Genomic DNA, 12,880 nt, shown 5'->3' on the forward strand with positions numbered 1-12,880 from the left:
CTTCCTTCCTTCCTTCCTTCCTTCCTTCCTTCCTTCCTTCCTTCCTTCCTTCCTTTCTTTCTTTCTTTCTTTCTTTCTTTCTTTCTTTCTTTCTTTCTTTCTTTCTTTCTTTCTTTCTTTCTTTCTTTCTTTCTTTCTTCTTGAGATACAGTTTCACATGCCCTGTGTAGGAAGAAGGACATCCACCAACTCACAAAACCCTTGAATGTTAAATTTTCTGGGCTGACAAGATGTGCAGAGATTAAGAGAATGGACAACCAATGAAATTCTCAATTTGAGACCCATAATATAATAGAGAGGAAATCCCTGCCACTGTTAATAAAACTCTGCTAAGCTTCCAGACACAAGCCTGGCATAACTGTCTCCTGTGAGACTTCATTAAGGAGAATATGAAAACAGATGCAAAAACATATATCTAAACCCCATGCAAAGCTCAGGGAGTCTGGTAGAAGAGTGGGGGGAGTGAATTTAGCCAGTTAGAGAAGTGAAGGACAGGATAAGGAGAAGTAAAGTATCAACTAACCTGGGCCCATGTGGGCTCACAGAGACTGTTCTGCCCACCAAAAACCAGTTACTGTACCTAGATCCCCTAAATATTAGTAGTATAAATGCATCTTTATCTTCAAGTAGGTCTCCTAACAAATGAAGTGGTGGCTATCTCTATGTTGTCTGCCATTGGATGCCCTTGTCATAAATGGACCACATCATTCCATTTTAGTTTGAGAGGATGTGCTGCAACTGGATGTCCCAAAGTTTTATAATATCCAAGGAGGACTTCCCAGTCTCTGAAGAACAGAGACTGTCACAATGGAAGAAGGGACTCATCAGGGTGGGATTGAAAGGAAGGATGTGAAGGCCAATTGTGTTCTATTGGAATGTAAAGTGAATAAACAAATTAATGAAGAAAAAGGGGTGGAGATCTAAATTTATAATTATTACCAGTGAATCCCAAATGCATGAGAAAGGTTGCACACCCCTAACATTCAGGAAAAGGCAAATAAAAACTGCTCTGAGATTTGATTCCATATTACAGCTATTAGTGTGACTAAGATCAAAAAGACATGTGACAACTAATGCTGGCCAGGGGAACATTCCTCCATTGCTGATGAGAGTGTAAATTTGTGCAGCCACTATGGAAATCAATATAGTGCTTTTGCAGAAAAGTGGGGATCCTTAAGAACAAATCTATAGCATGCATAGTCATATGTGCAAAGGATGATCAACTATGCCCCAAGAACACTTGCTCAACTATGTTTATAGAAACTTTATTTGTAATAGGCAGAAATTGGATAAAACCTAGATGAGATTTAGCTACATAATGGATAAATAAAATATAGTACATTTACACAATTGCATATTAATCAGTTATTAAAAAACAATACTATAAAATTTGCAGTCAAATGGGATATAACTAGAAAATATCTTGGCATGTAACCTAGACCCAGAAAGACAAGCATGGTATGTGCTACTATATAAGTGGATAATATCCATGAATTAAATGAAAACCATGCTATATTTCACATACCTGAGGATGCTCAGCCACAGGAATGATTATAACTGTGAAGGGGAAATAGAATAGAAATTTCAGGAAGACAAATTCAGGGTTTGGAGGGTGGCATGGAAGTTGGAACAAGCGGGATGAGCTGTGTGTATGGTGAGGACAGATACAGTAAGAGACAACTAGAATCATGGGAATCTCTGGGATGTGTTAAAAACCTAGTGCAACAGAAATGCCCAGGAAGCTTGGAGTTGATAATAGCTAAGATTCCCAGCAATGAAGTAAAAAGAGCCTGTATCATCTATCTCCCATAATCAGGCAAGACTTCCAGTGGTGGGAATAGAATATCTCTGAGGCCATAAAACCTTTGACCCATATTTTTTTTTCCTGACTACAAGATGTGCTGGGATAAAGGTGGCAGAGAACTTGCAGGAGTAGTCAAGCAGTGACTGATCCAATATAGGATATATGCAAAATAAATAAATAAATAAATAAACAAATAAATAAATAAAATAAAAATAATAAATAAATAAATAAATAAGGGAGACCCATCACCTTGACACTGACTGCTTTTCTAGGACCCAGAACCGGGATAGCCCAGAGACTTGGGGAAGAAAATGATTGCTAATGATTTTTTGCTATACTGTCAGACTGGTGGAAAGTCCAATTTCATCTGAGAAACTTCACCTAGCAGTGACAGAAACAGATGTAGAAACCAACAATAAAATATGAGGAAGAGTTTAAGGAATTCAGTGGATAATGGGGAGTGATAACTTGAAGTGGCCAGTGGGATCAATATCTCTGATATCTGTCTTTGGGACTCACTCAAAAAGAATTGCCATGTCTCTCAATAATAGAGGAAATATTTATCTTCACTGCAAGTTTATATGCCATGACTTCTTGATATCAAAGTGAGGCCTGCCCTTTTCTGAAAAGAAAGGCAAGAAGTGTAAATGGTGGTCTAGGGAGAAAGAATTGAGGCATTGATAAGAGTCTTAGAGTAGAGGACAGCAGACAAACAGAAATCATATGTGTATTCATGTGTATATGCACACTCACACATCCATATGTACATATACACATACACATATATACACATGCAATGCACACACATATATAATAGATACACATACCATATATAATAGTTACACACACATATATAATAGATGCACATATAATTAAATACACAGACATGTATTTAATATCTATGCATACATACATACACACACAGATACACACAGATACACACACACAGATATATATATATATATATATATATATATATATATATATATATATATATATATATGTTTTATGTTTCTGCCAACACAGGACAAGAGTTTGCATTTACAAAACATAATACAGTGAGGCCGCAAATATATATTACTATATATACTTGGAAATACATACTAAACAAAATTTCTTCTATTTTTTTATTTGTTTCCTTTTTTGAGACACAGTTAATGTTACACATGCATAAGTTAAATAAGATTCTCCTGTGTCCACTGCTTATCTGTTAGTAGAGTTAGGAAAAAAATAATAAAACAGGACTCAGGCATACACAAAATCAACTGTGGTGCAAGCACAGGACAGTAAATGATGATTTGATGCTATAATGCCACTTTATCATGCATTACTTCTCAAACATCTGCACTAGCATTACAGTGCTCTAAGGGCCACACACTGAGCTCCTAATATAGCACAGGGACATGCAAATAATGTTCCCCTCTGCTCATGAAAACAAGCCCTGTTCATAAAGCTTGCTCAGAGGTACCTAACTCTGGACTCCCACGTCTTTCCTTTAAGTGACCAACAGTGACACAGAACATTCATCATGGACTTGAAACTGAGCTATGTTTTTATTGTTGCTATTTTAAAGGGTAATTCATAGATAATGAGAGATACTGAATATGTGAGTGTCCAGAAATGAGCAAGACACTGCATATTTTGACTGTTTACTGACAAGATTCCCTGTGTTTTCAGGTGTCCAGTGTGAGGTGAAGCTGGAGGAGTCTGGAGGAGGCTTGGTTCCACCTGGAAGGTCCATGAAACTCTCTTGTGCCACCACTGGGTTCTCTTTTAGTGACTACTGGATGGATTGGGTCCGCCAGTCTCCTGAGAAGGGGCTAGAGTGGGTTGCTCAAATTAGAAACAAAGCTCATAATTATGAAACATTATGCGGGGTCTGTGAAAGGCAGATTCATCATATCAAGAGATGATTCTAAAAGTAGTCTCTACCTGCAAATGAACAACTTAAGAGCTGAAGATACCAGCATATATTACTGTACAAGCCACAGTGAGAAGCCTTCATTATGATCCTAGACACAAACCTTCCTGCAGGACCTTTCAGAACCAGTAGTGGGAGGACAGTGGATGTGTAAACCCATAGAGGAGATATTGTTTATAGAGATCTGGGGAGGTGGGACCACTTTCCCTAGATGCCATTTCTCCTTTCTATAGTGGGCTCTGTGTCACTCTCTGAGAACACAAATATCTCTTTCCTTTTTGAGCTGATTCATCTCATTCATTCCAATACAAATCATACTGGTTGATTATAATGTGCTTTAATTTTTGATAGTGGACTCATAGAATAAGTAAGCAACTACATATTCTCAATTTGCACATGGTTATTTGTACTGTTCTGAAAATCCTTTTATTTTCTGGGTTTGTCTAAGCCATCTTACTTTATAACAGGAAAGGTAAAAGCAAAGCTTATCATTAATTTAACAACCTCATAAATATTTATCAGAGAAATCATTCCTAACAAAGGCTCTATTGTTTATTCATTGGTATAAGAAATGTGCTGTATGCACAAAAACCAAACTCTGAGGCTTCAGGAAATGTCACAAACAACAAGCAGGAAATAGACGCCCAAGCTTCCCTTAAACTAGTGCTTACAAAATCAAATACAAACCACTGAAGGCAGCTCAATTACAGAGTGAGAAAGTGTCAATAGGGCTGAAATTGTATCTCAGCATTAAGAATGATTTCACCTCTTTCAGATGCCCTGAGTTAGATTTTCTATGCCCATGTTCAACATTTCACCTGTACTTTCAACTTGAGAAATACAAAAGCCCTCTTCTAGGCAATCTGCAACCATACAAAGACGCACACACACACACACACACACACACACACACACACACACACACACATTAACAAACCTCATATGCACATACTCACATATCACATATACATACAAAGAGAAGAAAGGAAATTTGCAATATATATCATTTTATTCAAATATATATATATATATTTAATTGTATACAATTTCCAATAGAGATAATGGGACACCCTGCTCAAACAAACATGTTAGAGTTTATGACTCAAAGATTTCTGGAATAAACAGAGTGATTACTCCACCAGTAGGAAACAGTGGGAATATTTATTTATTTCATTGTGGCAAATATTTTATTTTCAAATAGTTTTAAGATTACATAAAGATTTAACAAATAGTATAGAGCATTTCTATGCATCATGCTCCATTTTCCTTTTTTTTTCTGTATTAGAGGAAAGATTATCTTTCCTGTTATAGCAGAAACAAAGTTTATCTTTCAGCAAAATCTTAACCATGATTCTTACAAGCATTGTAAGTCAAGCAGTAAGAAAATGAAATGAAATAACAAGCTGAATTCACTTGCCAGTTTGTATTTGGTCAAGAAGAAAATTACCCAATAATCTAACATCTCTTATTAAATGATTGGCCATCAACATCCCAGCCATTACCCCCAAAGAAACTAATGTATATTATGCACATATAAACAAATAAACCTTGTTTTACTGGAAAAAATAAGAACTAGATCAGATTGCTGAGAAATATTTTTTTAAAAAATTTATCACAGCTGTAGTCTCCAAAATTGTTGTGGTATGAATATTGTAGTTCTAAAATCTTTTTTTCAAATATTCTTGATCACATTAGTGTTATTTGTTAATGCAAATTCAAGATTGTTTTATCTACTGGTCGAATTAAATGGCTTATAGTACTTCCCTGAACAGAGCAACTGTCATCAGGACGCAAATGCCCATCTTAGCCACCAGGGGGCAGCATTGGACTGCTTCAAATGTATCCAGATCCTTTTTCTGAGCTTTGAATACAGCAACCCAAGCCAGCTTTGCTGGTCTTTTGAGATATATGGCACCTTCAGAGGATCCCAGAATGCTGACTGATAAGTGTAAAACTGAAGTACATAGAGTCTTTTCTGAGACTAATATTGTAAGGTGTATACGAATGTACACACACAAACACGCACACACACACACACCTGGGGTAGATTACCTAAGAGTTTGACTGTGTTTGTGAGCTTGACAACCTTTTTATCTTTCTTTATGTCAGGTCCAATACCATTTCATCGTCCTCCACTTTCTTCCCTTTCTATTTTCTGTTTCTTTCCTTTTGTAATTTGCCAGAAAGAAATGAATTCATTCTAAAGAGATAGATTAGCTATCAGACACACAGAACAATGGGTCCAAGACAGAGCAAGTTCCCAGAGCATCTGCTGGGAGGAGAAAATTCTGGGCCAGGCAGAGCAGAAAAACACTCTTCTTTTCAACACATGAAAGAGACGTACAACCTTACAGAAGCATCACTAGAACATAGGGCCAGAGCTTAGCCAAGACTTCTTAGATGTCAATATAGCTGGCCCACTAGTTAAGCTTTGCTTCAGAACTTCAAAGACAGCCTGGAGGGGGTCATTGGATCTCGTTATCCCTCATCTCAAAGTGGACCAATTAACAAATCCTGGAAAGGGGAAATAATTTAAATTGTAAATAAAGAATATATTGAATAAAAAAAAACAAAAACAAATTCTCTAGTTCTGCTTTTTCTTATTATTTTGATTCTTTTGATATTATCAAGGACAGGTGGTTTAACCTGATTGTTTGCGACCCTAAGTTGTGTAATAATTTTGTCTCTTCATTTTTCTCTATCTTTGATGTCTTACCTCTTCTCTCTTTTTTCTTCTTTACATCTTTCCTCCCAATGCTTTTTATTTGTTGATAATTTTCATAAATTAATTTTATTTATTAATATAATAAAAATTTACTTATATACAAATATATAATAAGCATTCTTAATATAATAAAATATAATATTATTATTTCTTCATAAATAATTTTAAAGATTATCTCATTTAACTGTGTTCTCCTTTCTCTCAGCTAAGTGTACAGATTAGTAAACTGAGAAACGGTATGTTCAAGTGAACCTTTTTAGGGTATTAATTTATAGTAAATTATGATACATACTATGTAGAAGATGAAACTGAAATAAAATCATTGGAATTCTAAAACAAAAGACACTTTAAGAAAGAGATCAAGAGAAAGTTGTAACTTCAAGCATCACCAACAGAATACAAGAGATAGAAGAAAGAATCTCAGGTACAGAAGATACCATAGAAAACATTGACAAAACAGTCAAAGAAAGTGCAAAAAGCCAAAAGCTCCTAACAAAAAACATCCAGGAAGTCCAAGAGACAGTGAGAAGACCAAACCCAAGGATAATAGGGATGGAACAAAGCAAAGATTTCCAACTTATGGGACCAGTAAATATCTTCAACAAAATTATAGGAGAAAACTTCCCTAACCTAAAGAAAGAGATGCCCATGAACATATAAGAAGCCTACAGAACTCCAAATAGACTGGACCAGAAATGAAATTCCTCCTATCACATAATAATCAAAACACCAAATGCACAAAACAAAGAAAGGATGGGTGGTTCAGTGGTAGAATTCTTGCCTGCCACGCGGTAGGTCCGGGTTCGATTCCCGGCCCATGCACCAAGTGAAAGGACTTTCAGCACCAAGATGAAAGGGCTTAAAAGATGGGGTATAGGGGTGTTAGTTGAGTGTGGCTAGGTGGCGTGGGGGAAGGTGTCCAGGCGGGCCCTTGCCTGGGCACCTCTGCCCCTGAAGGACGACACACACACAGACATGGTATAGAATAAAGTTTATTCAGAGTAGGGGATGGGAGTTAGTGATAGAGAGAGGTAGAGAGAGAGGGAGAGAGAGAGAGACAGAGAGAGAGAGAGAGAGAGAGAGAGAGAGAGAGAGAGAGAGAGAGAGAGAGAGAGAGAGAGAGAGAGAATAGAGAGAGAGTGGAGGCCGGCCATGACCACGTGGAAGGGAGAAGAACCCCAGGGGCAGAGAGGTGAGAATGTGGGAGAGTGGAGAGCAAAGAGGGAGAGGAGGAGCAAGTAGCCCCTCTTATAGTGGGCCAGATCTCTGGGGTGGGGCATACCTCTCTATTGCCAGGTAGGTGTGGGGTGTAGCTTAGACAAAATCCCAACAAAAAGCACTAAGGTGATGCTTGCATCTCTGACTCCTGTTCTCTTTCCTAGGTTTTCTATCTCCAGGGTAGTCTCCCTTTTCTATTTTTTTATTGTTTCTATTTACATTTTTAGAAGCTTACAGAGAAGAAAATGGGGACAAACCTTGAACACATGGGCACAGGGGAAAAGTTTCTGAACAGAACACGAATGGTTTATTCTCTAGGAACAAGAATCTACAAATGGGACCTCATAAAACTGCAAAGCTTCTGTAAGGCAAAGAATATAGCAGTAGGAAAAAACGACAACCAAAAAATTGGGAAAAGATTTTTACCAACCCTACATCCGATAGAGGGCTAATATCCAACGTATACAAAGAACTCAAGAAGTTGGTCTCCAGAGAATTAAATAACCCTATTAAAAAATCGGGTACAGAGCTAAACAGGGAATTCTCAACTGAGGAAACTCAAATGGCTCTAAAGCACCTAAAGAAACGTTCAGCATCCTTAGTTATCAGGGAAATGCAAATCAAAACAACACTAAGATTCCACCTTACTCTAGTCAGAAAGGCTAAGTTGAAAAACTCAGGGCACAGCAGATGCTGGAGAGGAAGTGGGGAAAGAGAAACCCTTCTCCATTGTTGGTGGGATTGCAAGCTTGTAAAACCACTCTGGAAATCAGTTTGGCGATTCCTCAGAAAATTAGACATAGTACTACCTGTGGACCCAGCTATACCACTCCTGGGCATGTACCCAGAAAGTGCTCCTACATGTAATAAGGACACATGCTTCACTATGTTCATAGCTGTCTTATTTATAATAGCCAGAAGCTGAAAAGATCCCAGATGTCCCTCAACAGAGGAATGGATACAGAAACTGTGGTATATATACACAATGGAGTACTATTGGTGTTCTGTTCAGAAACTTTTCCACTGTGCCCATGTATTCAAGGTTTGTCCCCATTTTCTCCTCTGTAAGCTTCAGAGTGTCTGATTTTATGTGTAAATCTTTGATCCACTTGGACTTGAGCTTTGTACAAGGAGAAAAGAATGGATTGCTTTGCGTTTTTCTGCATGCAGACCTCCAGTTGATCCAGCACCATTTGTTAAAAATGCTGTCTTTTTCCCACTGGATTGTTTTTAGCTCCTTTGTCAAATATCAAGTGACTGTACATGTGTGGGTTTTTTCCAGATCTCAATTCTATTCCAATGATCTTCCTGCCTGTCTGCACACCAATACCAAACAGTTTTTAATCACTATTGCTCTGTAGTAGAGCTTTAGGTCAGGGATGGTGTTTCCTCCAGAATATCTTTCGTTGTGGAGAATAGTTTTTGCTATCCTGAGTTTTTTGTTATTCCAGATGAATTTGAGAATTCCTCTTTCTAGATCTATGAAGAATTGATTTGGGATTTTCATGGGGATTGCATTGAAGCTGTAGATTGCTTTCGGCAAGATGGGCATTTTTATTATATTGATCCTGCCAATCCATGAACATGGGAAATCTTTCCATCTTCTGAGACTTTCTTTGATTTCTTTTTTCAGAGGCTTAAAGTTCATGTCATATAGACCCTTCACTTGCTTTGTCAGGGTCACACCTAGGTATGAAATATTATTTGAGACTATTGTAAAGGGTGTCATTTCCTTAATTTCTTTCTCATCTTGTCTATCCTTTGAGTAGAGGAAGGCTACTGATTTGCTTGAGTTAATTTTATATCCAGCCACTTTGCTGAATTTGTTTATCAGCTTTTGGAGTTCCTTGGTGGAATTCTTGGGGTTACTTAAGTATACTATCATATCATCTGCAAAGAGTGATAGTTTGACTTCTTCCTTTCCAATTTGTATTCATTTTGCCTCTTTTTGCTGCTTGATTGCTCTGGCTAGGACTTCAAGTACTATATTGAATAGATAGGGAGAAATCCTTGTCTGGTCCCCGATTTTAGTGGGATTGCCTCAAGTTTCTCTCCATTTAGTTTGATGTTGGCTATCAGTTTGCAGTATATTGCTTTCACTATGTTTAGGTATGGGCCTTGGATTCCCGATCTCTCCAAGACTTTTATCATGAAGGGATGCTGAATTTTGTCAAAAGCCTTTTCAGCATCTAATGAAATGACCATGTGTTTCTTTTTTCCTTTAGTTTGTTTATGTAGTGAATTACATTGATGGATTTCCGTATGTTGAACCATCCCTGCATCCCTGGGATGAAGCCTACCTGATCGTGATGAATTATAGTTCTGATGCATTCTTGGATTCGGTTGGTCAGGATTTTGTTCAGTATTTTTGCATCAATGTTCATGAGGGAGATTGATCTGAAGTTCTCCTTCTTTGTTTGGTTTTGTATGGTTTAGGTATAAGTGTGATTGTGGCTTCATAGAATGAGTTGGGTAGTGTTCCTTGAATTTCTATTTCATGGAAAAGTGTGAAGAGTATAGGTATTAACTCTTCTTTGAAGATCTGCTACAATTCCCTGCTAAACCCATCTGGTCCTGGGATTTTTTTTTGAAGGGAGACTATTAATGACTGCTTTTATTTCCTCATGGCTTATGGGACAATTTAGATGGTTTATCTGATCCTGTTTTAACATTGGCACCTGGTATGTATCTAGAAATTTGTCCATTTCATCCAGGTTTTCCATCTTTGTTAAGTATAAACTCTTGTAGTAGGATCTGATGATTTCTTGAATTTCCACAGTTTCTGTTGCTATGTCTCCCTTTTCATTTCTGATTTTATTAATTTTGATACTGTCTCTGTGTCCCCTGGTTAGTCTGGCTAAGGGTATATCTATCTAGTTGATTTTTTCAAAGAACCAGCTCCTTGTTTTGTTGATTCTTTGTATAGCTCTTTTTGTTTCTGCTTCATTGATTTTGGATCTAAGTTTGCTTATTTCCTGCCGTCTACTCCTCTTGGGGATATTGGCTTCCTTTTGTTCTAGGGACTTCAAGTGCACTGTCAAGCTGTTGGTGTATGCTTTCTCTGTTCTCTTTTTGGAGGCACACAGAGCTATGAGTTTTCCACTTCACACTGCTTTCATTGTGTCCCATAAATTTTGGTATGATGTGTCTTCATTTTCATTGAATTCTAAAAAGTCTTTAATCCCTTTCTTTATTTCTTCCTTAACCAAGCTTTCATTGAGAAGAGCATTGTTCAAAGTCCATGTGTATGTGTGTTTTCCATTGCTTTTGTTTGAGCTTAAGACCAGCCTTAGGCCGTTGTGATCTGATAAGATACATGGAATAATTTCAATATTTTTTTTATCTGTTGAGGCCTGTTTTGTGACCAATTTTATGGTCAATTTTGGAGAAGGTACCATGAGGTGCTGAGAAGGTATATTCTTTTGCTTTAGGGTGGAATGTTCTATAAATATCTGTTAGATCCAGTTGGTCCATAACTTCAGTTAGTTTCACTGTATCTCTGTTTAGTTTCTTGACTTGTTCCATGACTTGTCCATTTTTGACAGTGGGGTATTGAAGTTTCCCACTATTATTGTGTGGGGTGCAATGTATGCTTTGAGCTTTAGTAAAGGTTCTTTTATGAATGTAGGTGCCCTTATGTTAGGAGCATAGATGTTCAGAATTGAGAGTTCCTCTTGGTAGACTTTTCCTTTGACCAGTATGAAGTGTCCCTCTTTATCTTTTTTGACGACTTTTGGTTGAAAGCCAATTTTATTCAATATAAGAATGGCCACTCCAGTTTGTTTCTTGTGACCCTTTGCTTGGAAAATTGTTTTCCATCCTTTGACTCTTAAATAGTGCCTGTCTTTGTCACTGAGGTGGGTTTCTTGGATGCAGCAAAATGCTGGGTCCTGTTTACGTATCCAGTCCATTAGTCTATGTCTCTTTATAGGGGAGTTGAGACCATTGATATTAAGAGATATTAAGGAGAAGTGATTGTTGCTTACTGTTATCTTCTTAGTTAAAGTTGACATTCTGGTTGTGTAGTTATCTTCTATTGGGTTTGATGAAAGATTACCTTATTGATTTTTCTACAGTATGGTTTGCTGTCTTTTGTTGGTATTTTCTACCCGTTATCCATTGCAGAGCTGGATTTGTGGAAAGATACTGTGTAAATTTGCTTTTGTCATGGAATGTCTTGTTTTCACCATCTATGGTAATTGAAAGTTTTGCTGGGTATAGTAGTATGGGCTGACATTTATGTTCTCTTAGAGTCTGCATGAGATCTGCCCAGGCTCTTCTAGCTTTCATAGTCTCTGGTGAGAAGTCTGGTGTAATTCTGATAGGTCTGCCTTTCTATGTTACTTGACCATTTTCTCTCACTGCTTTCAATATTCTTTGTTTAGTGCATTTGGTGTTTTGATTATTATGTGACGAGAGGAGATTCTTCTCTGGTCCAATCAGTTTGGAGTTTTGTATGCTTCCTGTATGTTCATGGGCATCTCTTTCTTTAGGTTAGGGAAGTTTTCTTCTATAATTTTGTTGAAGATACTTATTGGATGTTTATGATGTAAATCCTCGCTTTCTTCTATTCCTATAATCCTTAGGTTTGGTCTTCTCATTGTGTTCTGGAGTTCTTGGATGTTTTGAGTTACAAGCTTTCTGCATTTTGCATTTTCTTTGACTGTTGAGTCCATGATTTCTATAGAATCTTCAGCATCCAAGATTCTTTTTTTCTATCTCTTGTATTCTGTTGTTGATGCTTGCATCTATGACTCCTGAATTCTTTCCAAGGTTTTCTATTTTCAGAGATGTCTCACTTTGTGATTTCTTTGTTGATTCTATTTCCAGATTTATATCCTGGATATTTTTGTTCAGCTCCTTCACTTGTTTGGGTGGTTTTTTTTTTTCTGAAATTCTTTAAGGAATTTTTGCGTTACCTCTTTAAGGGCTTCTACCTGTTGATCTATGTTCTCCTGTGTTTCTTTTAGGGATTTTTTGTGTTTCCTCTTTATGGGTTTCTGCATGTTGACCCATGTTCTCCCGTAATTCCTTATGGGATTTTTGTATTGCCTCTTTAAGGGATTCAACCTGTTGACCCATATTCTCCTGTATTTCTTTAAGAGCTTTTTCTGTTTCCTCTTTAATGCCTTCTACCTTTTGATCTCTATTCTCTTGTCTTTCTTTAATGGATTTTTGTGCTTCTGTCTGTTGGCCCATGTTCTCTTGTATT

General features: G+C 37.2%; 1 non-coding gene and 1 pseudogene across 1 annotated transcript; both read left to right on the forward strand.

Moving 5' to 3' along the window:
- Window positions 1–3,270: 3,270 nt before the first annotated feature.
- Window positions 3,271–4,019, forward strand: LOC127686848 (Ig heavy chain V region IR2-like; annotated as a pseudogene).
- A 3,182-nt stretch (window positions 4,020–7,201) lies between these two features.
- On the forward strand, window positions 7,202–7,272 carry Trnag-gcc (transfer RNA glycine (anticodon GCC)). Its single transcript has one exon. It is a non-coding gene; the product is annotated as a tRNA-Gly (tRNA).
- The last annotated feature ends 5,608 nt before the right edge of the window (window positions 7,273–12,880 follow it).

The sequence above is a fragment of the Apodemus sylvaticus genome, chromosome 6, assembly GCF_947179515.1.
Source record: "Apodemus sylvaticus chromosome 6, mApoSyl1.1, whole genome shotgun sequence".
In the NCBI taxonomy this organism is placed as follows: Eukaryota; Metazoa; Chordata; class Mammalia; order Rodentia; family Muridae; genus Apodemus; species Apodemus sylvaticus.